This window comes from Pelobates fuscus, chromosome 2 (assembly GCF_036172605.1).
Source record: "Pelobates fuscus isolate aPelFus1 chromosome 2, aPelFus1.pri, whole genome shotgun sequence".
NCBI classification, from domain to species: domain Eukaryota; kingdom Metazoa; phylum Chordata; class Amphibia; order Anura; family Pelobatidae; genus Pelobates; species Pelobates fuscus.
In genome coordinates, this window is record NC_086318.1 from 327,958,177 (window position 1) to 327,973,439 (window position 15,263).

Genomic DNA, 15,263 nt, shown 5'->3' on the forward strand with positions numbered 1-15,263 from the left:
TCAGTTTCAGATTATTGCACATCTGCTCCATTTGCTACAGGGCACATACCAAGACCATGTGTCCGGCCAGGTTGTCCCCTAACAAATGACTAACCGACATTAATGTTGACAACCTGTTTTTTTACCTAAGGTCACACCCTAGCAGGCACTTGGTGGAATATCTGACCACGGGGTTCACACAGGGGTTTCTCACGGGTATAGTAGCCATCCTCTCAGGTACACTTGAATGTCCTAATCTCCTGTCAGCACGTCTAGACCTAGTCTCCACTGACACTCTCCTTTCCTCTGAAATTACCAATGGTTTCATGATCGGGCCTTTCACCTCCTCACCTTTTTCTTCCTGGCGCACTAACCCAATCGGTGTCGCAGTTCACAAATATTGAAATAAAAAACGTCTAATTATCGATTTATCAGCACCGCACTCCTCTTTTGTTCCCAGCATAAATGCACTCATTCCAGCAGACAAATTCTCACTCCAGTACGTAACTATTGACAACGCTATACAGGCCATCATCTCTTCTGGTAATTGCCCCTGGCTCAGCAAAACAGACATCACAAACGCGTTTAAGTTACTACCCATGCACCCCTCACTCTGGCACTTGCACGGTGTTAAATGGCGAGGAAAGTACTACTTCTCCACACGACTCACTTTCGGTTCTTGAAGCAGCCCCAAACTTTTCGATATCTTCGCTGAGACACTATGCTGGCTGCTTCTGAACGTCCTCAGGTGTCACTCCGTTATTCACTACCTAGACGACTTCCTACTGATAGAGCCAGGGGCACAAACACCCACCGCTATCAGCCGCACTACAGCACTTTTTTCCACACTTGGAGTACCTTTGTCCCCATCTAAAACAATTGGCCCCACAACTAAATTAACCTTTTTGGGGATAGAGCTAAATTCCGTTACCCTCAGAGCTAGCCTTCCCCATGACAAACTGACCCGCTTGAGAGGGGAGATAGACATGTTCCTGCGGAATGATGTTTGCACCAGGAAGGAACTCCAGTCCCTTCTGGGATCCCTGAACTTCGCCATGTGCATCATCCCACAGGGAAGGTCTTTTATATCCAGGCTTCTTTGCCTGCTCCACGCGGTACCGGACTCTTGCCCAGTTTCATTGGACCCCCACGCCAAGGCTGACTTAGCTATGTGGGGGATGTTTTTGGCAGATTGGAACGGTATCTCCATGTTTATCCCCCCTCTCTCCACTTCTTCACCCATCATTCACACAGATGCTGCAGCCAACACTGGTTTTGCAGCCATCTTTGGGAACCACTGGTTTAGGGGTCACTGGCCCGCTAAGACGGATGCCTTGCCAGGATTCAGGGAGACCTCAGCCCTATTTGAAATCTATCCCATTGTGACAGCCGCAAACACCTGGGGTCATCTCTGGTCCGGCAAGGCAGTAAAATGCGTTACTCTGACAACTCGTCAGCTTGCGAAATCATTAACAAGGGGCGCTCATCATCCCTGACCATCATGCGGCTGATTTGCAAGCTGACCTGGCTAGCAGCAACCGGTCAGTTTCACTTAGTTTGTTTTCACATCCCGGGTATCCACAACACGGCCGCTGGTGCTCTTTCTCGCTCTCAATTCCGGGTATTCTCTCAGGCACTCCCTACGGCTCACCACCAGCCATCCAGGACACCACGGTTTCACAAACTAATCCTGGATTGAGCACACTAATGCATCACGCTAGGACTCTCACTCACCAAGCACTATCACCTAACACAGCTATCTCTTATAATAGGGCACTTACCATATTTAACAAATTCACTGCAGAATTCCGTTTACAAGGCGACCTTTCTATACAAACCATGGTGGATTTTGCCTCTTTCTGCCACTTACATCTTAAACTTTCTCACAACACCATAAAACTTTACCTCACCGGGGTTCAGCACCATAGCCTCACAAATTTCCCTAACAACACTCCCTTCTTGTCATCATATCCCATTAAAAAGGTATTGAAAGGTATGTTAAAGGTTCCAGCTCCACTCACTATCACAAGACTACCTATAGATGGGCCTATCTTCAGATCACTTAGCAATCTCCTTGACGAATCCCCGTTTGATCCCGAAACAAACCTGGTGATCAAAGCGGCTATCTATCTTGCTTTCTACGGTTTTCTCAGACCTAGAGAGTTCACCGTTGTTTGTCAAGGGGATATCACGCACAGCCTAAAAACATCGCACCTCAGAAAGGTGGAGGATCACTATCTACTTTCGATCCCATCAACTAAAACCAATCATTCACTACACCCCACTGTAATTCCTCTCTTCCCTACTGATAATGCCTGGTGTCCGGTCAAGGCACTAGACCACCTACGGTCAACCCATCACACGCACTTACCAGACTCTCCGCTCTTATCAATACAAGGGCACCCGCTTACCACTGTTAAATTCACGTCTCACGTCAGAATACTATTATCTAAACTGGGTTTCAATCCGGCTTCATTCTCCGGGCACTCCTTTCGCACAGGAGTCGCCTCTTCAGCCTCCAGCACTAATACACCGGTCCACATCATCAAGAGACTGGGGCGATGGAAATCCTCCATATACCATACCTATATGCCACGACCAGAAAAAGAGCTTCGTCAAGCTTTCAGGAACTTGGTTATGTAAAAAGGCAATAAAGTGTGTATTTTCTCGAACTTCTCTTTTGCCCTCTTTTATTTACAGGCCCACTCGTACGTTGGTTTCGGCACACCACAACCAACTTTGCCCTTACAGATACTATCCATTACGTATTTAATTCCGAGCACAAGTAGAAAGGCCATTAGGCCTGAATTTGTGGGAGGAGTAAGTCCCCTACTTAAACTCCCAGCCCCTACTCACCTTTGCCGTTCAGCTGATTGTCCCCACCCACCTACACCCTGTTATAATTACATTCTCCTAGGTGTGCCCTCTTTTATTTACAGGCCCACTCGTACGTTGGTTTCGGCACACCACAACCAACTTTGCCCTTACAGATACTATCCATTACGTATTAAATTCCGAGCACAAATATATATATATATACACATACACACGCTTTTATTTCCTATATATGTATAATATATTATTAATTAATTAAAGCATTTTATAATATATTATACATATATAATATATATGATTACATTATAAGTGTATTTTGAGATATATGTGTATATATTTCAAAATACACTTATAATGCAATCATATATATGCATTTGTTTCGCTTAATAGTGCTAAGTTCAAGACAGGTAATTGCCCAGAGCAATTGAAGAAACAAAAACAAATTGTGTATTTTAGGCGCTTAATGAAAAGTGATAATCAAGATATATAATGTAAGCAGCTGTTAAACACTTATATGGATATCACAATTTCCCCAGAACCAAAGTACAAAAAATAAAACACAATGTTTAGGTGATCAACCCCACCACCCAAACACAAAAGTTAAAAGTGCAGCGCCAAAAGTATTTTTTTAATAAACACTTAACCCCTCAATGTATGTAGGGGGTTATTATCATGTAAGGAGACAAAAAATAAATACACACAAATAGTGCAATATTGTTTTGAATAAATTACAGATTATTTATATATATTGAGGTGAGTATAAGTAAAACTCACATTTAGTAGAGTCGTTTGTTGGTATAGGCTCTAAACAAAGGGACGTTTGGGCCTTTTAGGTGGCATCAACAACCTTCTTCTTAACTGTAAAGAAGGTTCGGGATATTCTCCCCCAATAGGTATATGTGTCACCCTAAAAACTGACAATAGGTGAAACATTTTGGAGCCGGTTATTTAACAGGCTCCAAGCAAGGTGAGCAGGAACTGACTATAAGTTTATATCTATCTGTGAAATACAAGCTATACCTAGATTGTTTTTCTCTTTTATGCTTCTGTCTACATATACCTATTGAAGGAGAATATCCTGAAGCTTCTTTACAGTTAAGAAGATTGTTGGTGCCACCTAAATTGCCCAGAGCACCTGCCTTATAAAGTCTTTTCATTGAGATGCATTGGGAAATCAGTGAATGGAGATTGGATAACCACAGAAAGTCTGTGATGAGGAAGGATCTGTAGACAGGGCCGGCGCGTCCATAAGGCGGCACCGGCAGCCGCCTTAGGGCGCACCGTCTCCGGGGGCGCAAGATTTCAGTGACCGGCAGGACGGAAGCTCTCCCTTCTGCCAGGCCACCTTCTGGACCCCCGGTGCAGCGTGCGGCAGTGCTTTGATGTGATCAGACGTGGCGAGGGAGCTCTAACCTCTCTGCTCTGCTCCCTCGCGCGCTGTCTGCTGATACTGCGGGAGCCGGAATATGATGTCACAGTAGACAGCGCGTGAGGGAGCAGAGAGATGAGATTAGAGCTCCCTCACCGTGTCTGATCACAGCACTGCCGCACGCCACCCAGCAGCCCCACTGGACCCCAGGGAATGATTCCTCATCCACACCAGCTCTCCAGGTAGGGAGGCTGGGTGGAAATTTTTTATTTATTAAAATAATTAGTGAGTGTATGTGATGAGTCTGTGTGTGAGTGTCTGTGTGTGAGTGTCTATGTGTGTCTGTGAGTGAGTGTATGTGTGTCTGTGTGTGTGTATGTGTGTCTGAGTGAGTGAGTGTGTGTCTGAGTGAGTGCGTATGTGTGTCTGTGAGTGAGTGCGTATGTGTGTCTGTGAGTGAGTGTGTATGTGTGTCTGTGAGTGAGTGTGTATGTGTGTCTGTGTGTGAGTGTCTGTGTGTGTGTCTGTGTGTGAGTGACTGTATGTGTGTCTGTGAGTGACTGTATGTGTGTCTGTGAGTGACTGTGTGTCTGTGAGTGTGTGCGTGAGTGAGTGTGTGTGTGTGAGTGAGTGTATGTGTGTGAGTGTGTGTGTCTGTGAGTGATTGTATGAGTGTGTCAGTGTATGTGTGTGTCTGTCAGTGTGTGTTTGTGAGTGTCTGTCAAATCAGTGAGAGTATCTTTGTCATTGACTCTGTGTGTGTGACTATCAGTGTGTCTGTCAATGAGTGTCAATCGGTGTGTGTGTGTGTCAATGAATGAGCGTGTGTCAGATCAGTGAGTCTGTGTGTTTGTCATTGAGTGTGTGTGACTGTCAGTGTGTATACACCACTGAGTGTAGCGTGGCGGAGCGCAGTACAGGAGCTTCTGTTTTCCTGTACCCGGCCAGACTGACCGGAGGTGCTCACTGTGAGAGCACTCCCTGTCCGGCCAGGTACAGAAAATGGAAGCTCCTGTAGGAGATATCCTCCACTCGGCAACGCTACAAGAGAGGTAGGAGGCACACCAGGAAGGGGAGTGCGACCGCCAAGGGGGTGGGAGATGCACCAAGGGACAGGGAGAGGAGGGGAGAGAAACACTAAGGAACAGGGAAAAGAGGGGAGAGGTTAGAAGAACACTAAGGGACAGATAAGGGATAATAATGGACGGGGAGAGGGGCTGGTTAAGAGGCACATAGGTGAAGATGTTATTTTGGGGGGGGGCGGAAAAATACATCTTCGCCTATGTACCAAAAAATCCTTGCACCGGCCCTGTCTGTAGGCTCTGTTGTAAGAGCATTCTGAATATATACCAAGCAAAATTAATTAAAATCAATGCTCATACAACAGAATAATGAAATCGCTTTGGTTCGTTTAGCACTAGCACTATTTAATTTGTCTCCCACATTAAAATTAGTGCAGGACCCGCCAATATTGGGGTACTGTGTGTGCTCTGCTACCTAATTAGTATTTGGTATACTTTTTGGTCTCTACGACACCCCTGCTGAGAAATGCGTGTTCCGGGATTGCCCCCAGCTCCCTTTTATTCATTTAGAGTTTGACTGCCATTGGGTTGGATCTATATTTATAAACATTTCTCACTGCTGCAGTCAGGTCTGTTTGTAAATAGATTATGAGCAATTTAGCTCAATGTGGTGACAATTTAATCAATCAGACAAATTCAAATGAACTGAGCCAAATGAAAGTGGCCATATTTGCCAAAATAAATATGGTGCTTGAAGAAAACATCTCAAAGCTGATAAATTAATTAACACATACATTACGGTACTAGAGAAACACTTGAAAATATTTTTACAATATTAAAACATGGAGGTTTTCAAAAGAAATGTAAACTTTTACACTTGCACTTATTCAGATTTATTGATGATTTTCATGTACTGAATTAGTCAGTTTCCTTAAATGCAAGCAATTTTTTTAAAAATCCCATTCCGTGTTCCTTGTATTTCATAAGGCTGGCAATGCATAAAACTATGTTTTTGCTGACATAGCTTGTGGTAAGGGAACAGAAATCTGGGTTATCTAATGTATAGCTAATTTTCTCTGACAAGTCACTAGAAAAAAAACTAAATGTCATTAGAATGGTATTTACTTCCTTGGTGGGGCATTTTTTTTTCTCTTTTTGGTGTTTGGTGCTCTCTATTATATCGTCATCATAGTGTACTTCAAAATAGTTTAAAATCATTGTTACCACCTAACTTTAAATATCATTGCCTTGGGCAAGGAGCAATGTCAGACCATCCTATTAAACGTTTAGCTACATGTACTACTGACTATTGTACCAGTAATGATCTGGTCGTGGAAGAGGAGTAAGGCACAGTAGTGCAATAATAAGTGGTGGCATATACTTCGCTTTGATTTCAAACTGTCTGCTTTGTAAAATTACCGGTAACACTTAACATTCCACAAAGTGTAAAGTGGTGAAAGTGTAGATGTAATATTGCAAATATTATATATATATATATATATATATATATATATATATACTGTGTGTGTATTCAATGTACCTATCAACAAATGCAGAGATACAAGTGTGATGATATTAAACAGTGGCAGGACGCTAATCACTTCTCCTGCTATTTAGCCTTTTTGGCATTTATGCTGACTGTATATTTCTTGCTAAGAATGGAAAAAACTAATGATATATTTAATAGGATGTCACATCAAGAATTCATTTATTGGGCCTTGAGGTCTGGATGTTGCTGCCATGGTAAAACTTAACATCTTATTTTCACCTGCAAAGACAGTTTGTAATGATATATTTAATGTTCTGAGCATTCCTAGAGGGATGGATAACAGTGGCAGAAACATTGCATTTTCTCAGATGTTCAAAGCAAATGCTGGACACATTTGTTTACTGTTTTTTTTTAGAGGATTTTTATTTTTAACACTGATTTTTCAGTAAAACCAGTAAGTGGTGGTGAATTAACAACTGGCATGTAAAATTTAGGCCAAATATGTGAGTTTGGGCATTCTTTTTACCACTGCTGTTTAGGTCTACATTTATCAGATTGTTTATAAACTTATCAGAAGTCATTACAGAGTAATTAAATTTCTGCGATTTTGTTAAAAGTAGCCCTTCAGCAACTATGCAAACAATTATCTATCCCTAATATGTGTCCTACACAGTGCTATGGGCAAATGCAAATATTAAATTTTTTTGAATGAAATGTATTTCTTAAACTGTGTACTTTGTCTTTAAGAGATATTGCAAACTGACAAGGTGTTAGAAATGGAACAGATTGTGTTTTATACAATGTTTCTTTAATAAATGACCTCTTACCCATATTCAGTGAATATGGTGTTCAGACTTTAGGATGCCATCTTGTCCTAGGTTAGTGTAATTGCCCAAGTCATGGAATTTCTCATGACGTGTGCACCCTTACATTTTTGTTATGGCCTTGTATCTTTGCCAAGGTAAAGGAGGTCCTAAAATGAATGAAAGAAAAGGATGTTTTCCTTTTTCATATTTGCTACGGTAACCCTAAGATGAATGAACATCTAAGGAATAAATATGTGTACTTATTAATATTAGGCTAATATTATGCTGCTCCGTTTTATAATGACTGAGAGAGGTTGACTTGTTCAAGAGGGTATGTTATTCTATTTTAATGATATTGCAAGCATATAGTTTGAATGTACAAACTCTGCTATAAATTATTGTAATGGATTTTATATGTGTATATTTATATTTTTATTTAATAAAATATCTAAAAAGACAAAACTTTATTGCTTCCAAGGCAATCCTTATTTTATATTGTATTCTCAATTATTTATATATTTTAAATATAGGATCTCTTACTAACTATATAATATTATGGCTAAGATATCTGTATGGTTAGCCCTGCTAAGTTCTATGCTTTAAGACGTTATAGTGGTAAAAAGGGGAACTGGCTGCGGCTACAACAGTGCTGAAAACATATATCATGGAAACAGGATTGACATTTACTATATAGTGTTCAAAACAATTGACTACATTAACAGTAATCATTGTAGAGTATCTTTCTGACTATCACTAATACAGAGTTCTACAGTAATGTACCTCTAACAATAACATTTAATGATAAACATCTAAAATAACTAGTTATAATACATACAAAAGGTATGGCAAACTTTGCAGAAAAACTTTCTTGCACATTACTAAGTCATTCAAATCTTCTAATCTCAGGATTGTATTGTTGTATTGATGTTAAAGACAGTTTTCTAAAGCGTGTGCTAACCGAAAAAAATAAAAAATACAATTCTGTATTGTGGTTCCAGGCTTCTAAGGATGCATTGAGAGAATAAATAAAAGACAGGTGAAACACAGCACATAGAAAAAAAATAGACAAAAAAATGAAATATTTAACTTTTCCATAAAAATAGTACTCTTAAGAAAGAAATAATGCACAATGAATTTCTGAAGCATTTTCGTTTAACTGCTTTAACAGGGAAAAGGCAGATGTGCACAATGTATACTTTGTTTCTATGCCTCCTACTAATTAGAGTAACTGAGCAAGACAAACATGGAGACCAGAGATTCAATATACACCGAATGACAATACAGAAAGATGTCATGGTGGGGATGGGTAGACTATAATTGTTAGACTTGGAGATTTGTTTCATCCCATATTTACATTTTTCAAATTTGGGCCTAATGGGTGTTTGGACGAATTTCTAAATTCCAAATCGAAATATACCTGAATCAGGTACCCAACATTACCAGACCAGAAGGTGCACACCCTTGGTTACAACACAATCATGAAGACATAAAATAGAACTTCATCAACAACAACTGATAATAATATAAACTGATCATTACAAACAATACACAAGGATGCAGTCAACATGTAACCGTCAGTTTTCTGTAATTTACACCATTGAATAAAACAATGAAAACTAGGTAAAACCCGTGTTAAACTTTTTTTAGACGTTTCTTTATAAATAACTATATTTTATAGAAATGTTAGGAACTATAAACAGTTTAATTTTCTATAATAACTTTGTGTACTAAATCCTTACAAGGGAACTATAACTTCAGCTGAAATTAAAAAAGGGTTTTGTGGTGTTATGTGTCATTTTATATTAACGATTTAGAAATTGACATCACAACCCAGTTTAGTCCTGACACTGTCAGGGCACACAGTGCTTTGGAAGACGGAAAACAGAAACACTGTTCCTGTTTTTTCTCTTCTACAGACTATTCTCAATGACAGAAAAAGGCTGACCCTTTAACTATGATTGACACTAATTCAAGATTAATGTGCTTAATTCCAGGATAGAGTTAAATGCAGTGGTGTGGATTTATACATTAAATGTAAAACAACATATTTTTCAAAGTGACACTACAGGCACCATAACCAATTTAGCTCATTCAATTGGTCATGGTGCCTTGAGTCCCACTGGACATATGACTATGGTAGAGTGCATTCCATCTTGGACATGTCATCTCATAAGGTGGGTTGCTGTGATAGGCTGTTAGTGGTCAGCTGATAATCTCACTGCTACCCATTAATGCTTTGGCTAATGTGGAAGCATCAGCTCTAGCAGCAGAGAGGTACTTGGATCCTCATGCAGTGTTAAACCATTCAAAATTGGTAATACACAATGCATATTACTGTAAGTTATCTTCTATGGAGCTCTGTGATACACTAGTGTGCAGGTCCTATTACTGAGAATTTTAACATTGAAGATTTCTGTGATATAGTCATATGCAACAAACATTGCTATAAGATATTTCAGTGTGTACCAATGACACATTTATATACTAAACAGATGCTGTTAGTTTTCTTTAGCTGTATGATACACAAATACACACTACATTGTATTACATTTATGGGTCTGTTGCTCTTAACATTTTTATAAATTAAGCTAATTAAAAAATATAATTTGATGTTCTAGTGGTTAAAAACACAAGCATAAGCTATTGAAATAAATATTTGATAATATCATCTGTGATGTATACTAACTAACACACTTGCTAGAAGGAGATGTCTTGCCTGGATTTGCTATTAGAGTTGCAGTGGACAACACTGCCAATTAAGCTCAGTCAGCCACTATCTGAGCTTGACTTGAGTTTTGCTCAATAAAAGCTGACTAGCAAGGAATTTTATCACATGACAGGAGGCTTCCTATTTTGCATTACTCTCTTTACTAAACTCCACAGCAGTAAAGAAAGTGAAAACATTTAAACCAATCAAAATGCAATAGGGAGTATGACATTCCCAGTAAATAGGCTCCTCCCCCTCTTTCTTTACTGCTCCATCGCAGACAGGTCAGAGTTTTGGCTCTTCCAGCTTTTTATATTTATTATACTCTTAGATTTATATATTTTATTGCTATTCAATCTATTTACCTTTAGTTTTATCATATATACACTGTATTTTCGGAGGTTTTGTGCATATTTCTACTACCTTGCTTCTTGTACAACCTCCCTTTCCCTGTCAGATTTTCTCCTCTGCATTATTTGCCTATTTCACTCGTTTTCCGAGATTCTCCTCTACCCCGCCCTCGGGCGGGTGTCTTCCCCCGTCACCGCCGGCACCTCACCTCCTCCCGGTGCTTGGCTCGGTAAATCAACCGTTTCCCGTGCCGCCCGCGATTTTGCCCTCACACGCGGCGGCCATCTTGGTTCGCACATATCGCGAGACCGCGGCGGCCATCTTGGATCGCCCGCGCGCTCTTTTCACACGGCAGTTTGCTCTCCCTTCTCACTCACTACGGAAGATCCAGCCAAGCTGCACTTAGACTAGCTACAGAGGTCAGTTTCTGATTTAAAGCTGTACTTAGCACAAAGGTTCTACTTGTGCTTTACTGGGGTGCTGCCCCTATTCTGTGCTGCTGTTGGAGGTCGCCCTGTGGCCACCTCTGTTATTTCCTGGGTGAGGCCCAGTAACATATAATTATATATACCATATAATAACACTATATTATATTCTAAATCCCAATTTCTGTGGTATTTCTGCCCTGCTGGGGCATACTGACACTGCTAGTGTCAATATACTATCTGTGATACCCTGCTGGGGCTCTCACAAATTTTGTTTTCTCCTCTATACCATTAGTTACTCTGCTCGAGTACTACATACCACAAACCCTGCTGGGGTTATATTATACGTGTCCACTCTCTAGTTACACGTTATACACAACCCTGCTGGGGTTCAAGGGTGCTGCCCTTATTGTCACTACTGTGACTCCAAAATACAGCTTCACTGACCTCTGCCACGTACGCCCTGTGCCACGCCTAAATTCTATTTGTGAACAAAATGGAAGCTCCTCAAACAACCGACTTCCAAACTATGATTAATGAGGCTGTAGCCGCCTCCATGGAGAAGGCTCTCTCCAAGATGATGGCCTCTGAGAAGAGGAAACCATCTAAATCCCACCACTCCCGACACGACTCAGACTCAGAAGACCCAGAGTCTCACGAGAGCCAAGATCCCCCCCCCGGCAAGCGCCACTGGAAAGGGGAACAGGGACGCCAGAACCCGACTAAGGGAAAGACCCAGGCCAAAAAGCACAAACCATCCATGGTCGCCACTCCGACCCCTCAACAGGAATACTCCTCAGACGACGACACTCACAAGAAGCCCATGGCCATACTAGACGAATGGCAAGCACACGACTCGGACTCACAAGAGGACGTATGGGGCTCGGACTCCGGATCACAACCCGGTTTCTTTCAAGATACCTTACTAAGGGAACCCCTAGATCCCGACACCGCGGAAACCCCACAAGAGGGTGAAGACGCTATATTGGATCCATCGGGTCACAGACTTTTTGACCCAAGAAACATACGCCACCCACGCTCAGGGGACTGGACACCCCCGGACCACCTCGCAAAATTCATGCACCTTTGGCTACGTAAATCCCTAGACAAGACCGTCCGCAACCGGCTGCGGTCAGAATGCCCAAGACCAACGCTACCCGATCACGTAGCAGAAACCCCCGAGTTTGATCAGGTGATGACCACCTTTATGTCTCGAGGTGGCCGTGACCCCCGTAAAGGGGTAGAAAAGGGCTTCAGAGGGATACAGGACAAACTGCTGGACTCAGTGGGACCACTGGCCAGAATCATGTACCTGGCCGACGATGCCCTGGCTCGGGCAGACCAATTTGACACAACCATGGTGCGTGAATGGGCTCACGATGTGCGGGAGTGGGCACAAAGGTGCTTTTGTTTCGTGGGTAATACAAACGTAGCCCTCTCCTCAGAGCAGCGCAAGGCAGCACTACTCCGTATTGACGGAAAACTGGTGGAATTGGGCACCAAAGAGTTAGGCCCGCTGGCACAGGGCAAGTTATTTGGAGATGCTTTCCTTAAGGACCTCAACAGACATGTCAATGTGTTTACATCTCTAAACAAAGCCCAGTCCTCGATGAGGAGAGTATTCAGACAAAACACCACCAGAGGTGTTTTTGGACGGGCTGGCCGCCACAGGGGCCGCGCTGCCAGCCGGTTTTGGCCTTCGGGCCCCCGCACCCAAAGGCCCCAACCTTTCTACCCAGAGGTGGGATATCGCCAACCATTCAGCTATACACGAGGTGCAGACAGAGGTCGTGGACCACGTACCCGAGGCAGAGCACGCTTCTCTACAGGTAAGCAACCATCTAACACATTTCCCTCTCCCACTGTGTACAGCAGGGCGTATCTCTCTGTTTTTTCAGGAATGGACGACCATCTCCGCGGACGCATGGGTCCTACAGACGGTACAGGGCTACATCATCGACTTCGTAGACCACCCATGTCAAAGGGACCTTCCACTTCACATCAACTGCTCCATAGAAGATCGCACCCTCATACACAACGAGTTACTAGAACTATACTCGAAAGGGGCAATCGAACCCGCCTCCGGTCCCGACGGTTTCTTCAGCAACATATTCTTGGTGAAGAAGAAAACAGGGGAATTTCGTCCCGTCATCAACTTGAAAAGACTCAACGAATACGTCACATACAGGCACTTCAAGATGGAAGGCATACATCTCTTGAGGGACCTATTGCAAGACAAAGATTGGTTCACAAGGTTAGACCTCAAGGACGCGTACCTCTCCGTACCCGTCCACCACTCCTGCCGTCAATTCCTACGCTTCCTCTGGCAAGACCTCCCCTGGCAGTTCACATGCCTTCCCTTCGGCCTCAGCTCGGCTCCTTGGTGCTTCACCAAACTACTGAAGCCCGTGGTTGCACATCTTCGAACTCTAGGAATTCGTTGCATTATATACCTGGACGACCTCCTACTGTTCTGCTCCGACAAGTCCAGACTGGTACGTCACACACAGTATACCACGGATTTCCTATCTTCCCTGGGTTTCGTGGTGAATTTCCAAAAGTCGGCCATCCATCCTTCTCAAACAGTTCAGTTTCTAGGATTCGAAATAGATTCCACCACCAGCACACTACGACTACCACAGTCGAAGATTTCAGCCATTCGCAAGGAACTGCGCAGGGCTATCCGATGCCACACGATTCCACTCCGCGCCCTCGCACATTTGGTAGGACTCCTCTCAGCCTCCATACAAGCTATATTCCCGGGCCCACTCCACTACAGGGCGATGCAACGCCTCAAGTCATCCTTCCTCAGACACAATCCCTCATACGACCAACCGGTCCCCATTACGGAGGAAGTCAGAGACGAACTCAGATGGTGGCTAGACAGCATGGAAGCGTGGAACGGTCGGGCCATCTTCGGGAACACACCCGACATAGTCATGGAGTCGGACGCCAGCCTCTGGGGATGGGGCGCGACAAGCGGAGACACTTCAACAGGAGGCGCCTGGACATCCCAGGACCTCAACCTGCACATAAATTGCTTAGAACTTCTGGCGGGATCATTCGCCATCCGCAGCCTAGCAAGAGACAAGACGGACTGCTGCATCCTCCTCCGGATGGACAACGTCTCTGCAGTCCGCTACATCAACCGCCTGGGCGGTGCCCGATCCCGCATGCTATCGGAACTAACAAAGGAAATTTTCGATTTCTGTCTACCCCGCAACATCTCCCTCAAAGCGGAATACCTCCCAGGGGAGACGAACATCACAGCGGACTGGTTCTCACGCCATTGGCGAGACACCAGCGATTGGAAACTGGACCCACGGATTTTCAACCTATTGATGGAACGCCGGGGTCCATTTCATCTGGATCTGTTTGCGTCTCGCAACAACAGACAAACACAAAGGTTCTTCAGCTGGCTCCCAGATCCGGAGAGCGAAGCAGTAGACGCATTCCTACAACCATGGCCGAACACGGGGGCCTACGCCTTCCCTCCTTTTGCCATGATAGCAAGGACCATCCACCACCTGAAAAGCAAACTAGTCTCCCTAGTGCTCATCACCCCCCTATGGAGGGGACAACCATGGTTTCCAGACCTCCTGGCATTATCGTACAAGGATCCCCTCCTTCTACCCCACCACCCCTACATCCTCATGGATCCAAAAGGCAACCCTCACCCAATGATACTAGACAACCGTCTCATCCTGGTGGCTTGGACTCTTTCCGGGGTACCTGGCAGGTCGGCGGACTATCGCAGACTGCTAGGGACCTCCTGTGGGACTCATGGGCTCCAGGAACCAGAAGAAGCTACCTATCCGCTTGGAATTCCTGGTCCACTTGGTGCATGGAACGGAATCTCGATCCATTTACAGCCACTATCCCAACCGTTTTGAATTTTCTCTCACATCTATTCTCCATAGGTCGGTCATACAGATCGATCAACGTAATCCGCTCCGCTATCTCGGCGGCTCACGTCCCCACTCTAGGGATCCCAGTGGGCAGGGATCCACTGGTGTGTCGACTCCTAAGAGGCATCCGACTACAACGCCCCCCAGGACCCAAATACTCACGTCTCTGGGACGTGGACATTGTTCTCCGACTACTGAGAGACTGGCCAAACAACGATAATCTGTCTCTCCGACAATTATCGGCGAAACTCACGATGCTGCTTTGCCTAGTATCCTTCCGCAGGGTTTCGGACATCCGGGCATTCGACATTGACGCTTTCTCTATCTCCCCAGAAGGAGTCACCTTCCGGGTGTCTCGTCGCACAAAATCGG